This window comes from Miscanthus floridulus, chromosome 9, assembly GCF_019320115.1.
Source record: "Miscanthus floridulus cultivar M001 chromosome 9, ASM1932011v1, whole genome shotgun sequence".
In the NCBI taxonomy this organism is placed as follows: domain Eukaryota; kingdom Viridiplantae; phylum Streptophyta; class Magnoliopsida; order Poales; family Poaceae; genus Miscanthus; species Miscanthus floridulus.
The window spans coordinates 81,835,480-81,839,925 of NC_089588.1; the positions used below are offsets into that span (position 1 = coordinate 81,835,480).

The window sequence follows — 4,446 nt, forward strand, 5'->3', positions numbered from 1 at the left end:
TTACTTATCTGCCATTGAGTTTATCTTTCACCTGCATACCATTACCGTCCAATGAGCCTCCAAACAGTATTATTTGTCATATGAAAACAGAAATATACCTCAACCTAGCATAGCATGCTGCAAATATTGGTATATTTCTTCTCATGGCATTGTGATGTATCCAGGAAATATTAACATGTTCTCTTTCATGCCACTATGATGTATAAACTTTCAATACAAATGCATGCATAATAAGGGCATATATATCAGTAATTCAATAGCAAATAAACTACCAAATTTGTCAGCACGCCAAAATTCAAAATTCTGGGTGCATAGACAATGCACAAATCCACTCTGACATTCATTGCATAGGGAATTAATGATCCACATGCATGCACCGATGACTACGTATATTCGGAAAAAAAAGAGTACACCAACAATGTGATGATTATTGGTTCACTCTGTCTGCATGGTTCAAATCATCCAACAGATAAGCAGCAGGATGAAGACATTCATAGGCGATGAGGCTCTTTACAGATTCCACGAAGCCGGAGCACAAAGAACTTCACCAAGTCCATCTCGTACAGCACAAACGCCAGTTTTTCCTCATTATTTGTGTCGCACAAGGACCTGTCCTCAACCTCTTCCATCACCTTCTTCTCAAGGTCGAGAATGAAGATTATGTAGCCAATCCTGTTTAGCACGAGCAGTGATCCATCGATAAAGCCAAAACACTGCCAGGAAGCATCAGACCGATTTAGAGGGAAATAGTTTGGGTAATGACAGTGCGGAGCCACGACATAGGGTTGTCATGACCTTCTTCTCCGCATTCTTGCTGCGTCCAAAGAGTCACATGCATGACATAGATACAACTATACAAGTGACTGATAGCTTGCCATCTTTGGTGACGCATAGAAGCGGTGAGCCACCGGTACGGAAGGGAAGCTTTGTCAAGGAAATGCACGCCAAGCCCACCTCCACACAGAGTTTGTATAGGTTCTCATCATCCTGGTGCGCGCTCAACATAGTTTTGCGATCCGTGCACAGCCAGTCTGCTGCGTCGCGGTAAACAACAGCAGCTCTATCACGCACCAAGGAGTAACGGCTACCTTCTAGCCACATGGTGGGTGTGCTCCAGCTGCGTGTGCCAACGGAGTGCGAGTGAAGGTACACCTGTCCAGATGCTTTGGTGGTGATGAGGAGCAGCTGCCCTCCATCAAGGTTACTGCTGTCGGTGGCCGTGATGATGGCGGTCATGGTGACCTGCAGATCGGGCTAATCCAACCCGAGAGGTGGAGTAGAGTGGGGATTCTCTAGAGGCGGGAGAAAGTGACACTCGCGGGTGATAGGTTTGCAGAGGTTGAGCAGCACAGACGGCTTAGGACGGTAGAAAGTGTGGGGCACATGCTGCATCAGGACAATCCCATGGCGCGCTTCCAGGGGCTCAGCGTAGTTGAAGGTGCCATCCTGGTCAGAAACGAAGCCTGTGAGGGAACGTTCCATGGGGCCAATCAGTGGCGACCACGGTGACAGCATGAAGGTGGGAGGAGAGACGGAGACACCCGCCGTGGTCCGCAGCTCCATCGTCTTGAAGAACTTGAACATTGTCTTCTGGAAGAAGAAGCCGATGATGCACGCACGGTTGCCCTTAAAGAGCCCGCGGAGGAAGGCTGGGTCAATGAAGCGGTGCACCCACCACTACTACACAAAGCTTTTGTAGGGGTGGCTAAAGACAATTTGTAAGGGCAGTTTTTCCCAGACGCCCCTGCAAATCGGATTTATAGGGGAGGCTCAAGATTTGTAAGGACGGCCGGATATTGAGCCGCCCCTACAAATACATTTTCAGAAATCACAAAAAAGGGCCAAAAAATAGCAGAAAAAATTTAATCTGGGGAGGCCACCCACCAGTAAACCACACGCCACGCACTGCAAGTCGCGCATTTTTTCCGACGAAAATCGCGCGCTTCAAGGCCAAGGGGGTTTGAACCTACGACCTTAGGCTTGCGCATTCGCTCTTCTAACCACTCCACCCAACACTCACTTATGTCTATTTCAGTTATTCTTTCTACTCATATTATGTTGAAGCAAACTTTAAATGAGTGTTTGGGCCTCTAAAAGAATTCAAATGAAAAAGTCATCAACTACAAAGTTGCACAGCTTTTCGAGATCTACAACTTTTGTTTTTGTTGTTTCTTCATTTGAGGTCGTTAGAAAAATTCAAATTTCAAATTTGAGAAATTCAAACATAGTTTTTCTTGACAAAATGATTTTAAATGAAAAAGTTGTCAACTACAAAGTTCTTTAGCTTTTTTAGATCTACAACTTTCATTTTGGCATTCCTTTCATGTGACTTTATTTGAACAATTCAAATTTTGAATTTTGAAAAATGATAACTTCAAACAAGATTTTGAAATGGCAAATGATTTCCACCAAAAAAGTCATCAACAACAAAGTTGTAGAACTCATCAAGGTCTACAACTTTTATTTTGGTCATTTCTTCGTCCAACAAAATGATAGTATATATTGTTCACAAATCCATAAATCTCTCACATAGTTTATGATATAGTTTCATAAAGAGTAAATTGCACGGCCGGTCCTTAAAGTATTGGGCATGTTTTATCTAGGTCACCAAACTACGAAATCGCACATTTAGCTCCCTAATGTATTTAAGTGATCTCATCTAGGTCCAGAATAGACACATTGAGGGTTAGAAGTTGACGTGGTCGTCCACGTGGACATGAGTTAAGCAGAAACCACTGAGCTGAGAGCCCCACGGTCCCTGGCGCGCAGGCACATCAGCGCGACGTGTGACGTGGCGGCCTAGCCGGACGGCGGTTGGTTTGACGGCAGCCATAGAGTGGCCGGTGTTCTATGCTACATGCGGGCACATACGTTGGCAGTGGCGACGTGACACTCAACGCACCGTGGAATGGCTAGCCATGGGCGGCGGCCATGGTAACATAGTTCATCAGCGTGGAGAGGTCGTTTTGGCGAACGAGTGCTATGACAACAGAAAACGAACGGTGGATGAGCATGAAGGGCTTACAGCAGACACAACCGAGGCATCGGTTGAGGCAGAGGAAGTCCAAGCAGGGCTGGCCATGTGCGGCGTCATGTCGCCGATGGTGAGGTTTCTGGCCAAACCAAGGAGAGCATCGTAACAAGGAGGTCAAGGGTAGTCCACTGGTGCAAGGAATTGAACAAATTCCAAGGATCGAGAGTTACCCAAATCGACTAGGGATTTGGCAGGGAAACGATCGGCGGCGAGGGAAACTCCAAATTCGTCGTCTACAGTTCACGGTTGGCTCTCGATGTGGATGGGGCGGCTAGGTAACTCCCATGGCTGCTTACTGGTGGAAGGAATTGGATTGAGATGCTCTAGGCTGTGCAAATTTGAAGAACGACGGAATCTCTGTTTTCGGTGTCAATGGCATGCCCCGCCATCGTCGTCGCCGGCGACAAGCTATTACGACGACCAACTCCCATTGCTGATTTTATTTTCAACATATAGAACTTTTATTTTGATCATTTCTTCATCCGAGATCGTTTCAAAAATTCAAGTTTTAGTACTTAATTTTAACTATTCAGCATCTATTTGTAGTGGCGACTCAATATAGAGCCGCCGCTACAAATCGGATTTGTAGGCGCGACTGGATATAGAGCCGCCCCTATAAATAAGGCAATTTGTAGGGGTGGTTGATAACACCAGCTGCCCCTACAAATAGATTTGTAGGGTGGCTCGTTTGGGAACTATTTCTAGAGCTGACCCCTAGAAAAAAGGTGGCGTTGCTATAAATCCCTTTTGTAATAGTACACCACCGGCATGTCATGGCGAACCCGAAGAGGGCTTTGACATTTCCCACGCGGGAGAAGATCATGAGTTGGGCATCCTCCGGTAGAGCTGCGATGGCGTCCATACTGGAAAGAGTGTACAAATATATCAAAACAACACTAAATCTTGGGAGGGTACAAGGTGAGGTGATGCACATAAATAGATGAATACAGCTAACACCCAGCCGAGTCACACTGCCCGGGCTGCTGCCGACCTCCCCGCTGCCCCCCTTCCCCCACCTTTCATCCTCCACTACCCATCCTTTAGCGGGCTCGCCGCCCCATCACACCTTGTACCCTCCCAAAATAGCTGGTAACTAATTCCCTTCTCTAGTTGGCTTACTGCATGTCTGCATTCTCAAGCCTGGTACTAGCAAATAAGCTGTCAGAATTGAAGTCATGGATTTTCCATAGAAAATGTTTGTCCAGTAAATGTCTACGGACGGGTCGAAGAGTTCAACATTTACCTTGTCAATTTGGATCGCCATGGTCATACCCTTTTGTTGTTGTAATAATTGCTAACATAGTAAATTTATTTACTACTCCGTGATAGAGTGAGAAGGCATGACTGAAATACTTGTCTGTGATGTTTGTTATACATCGGTGGTCTAGGATTCACACTACGTAAAAAATGAT

At 45.9% G+C, this 4,446-nt stretch overlaps 1 pseudogene; it reads right to left on the reverse strand.

The window, feature by feature from the left end:
• Positions 1-491: 491 nt before the first annotated feature.
• LOC136480168 (uncharacterized) lies at positions 492-4,158 on the reverse strand (annotated as a pseudogene).
• Between the last annotated feature and the right edge of the window lie 288 nt (positions 4,159-4,446).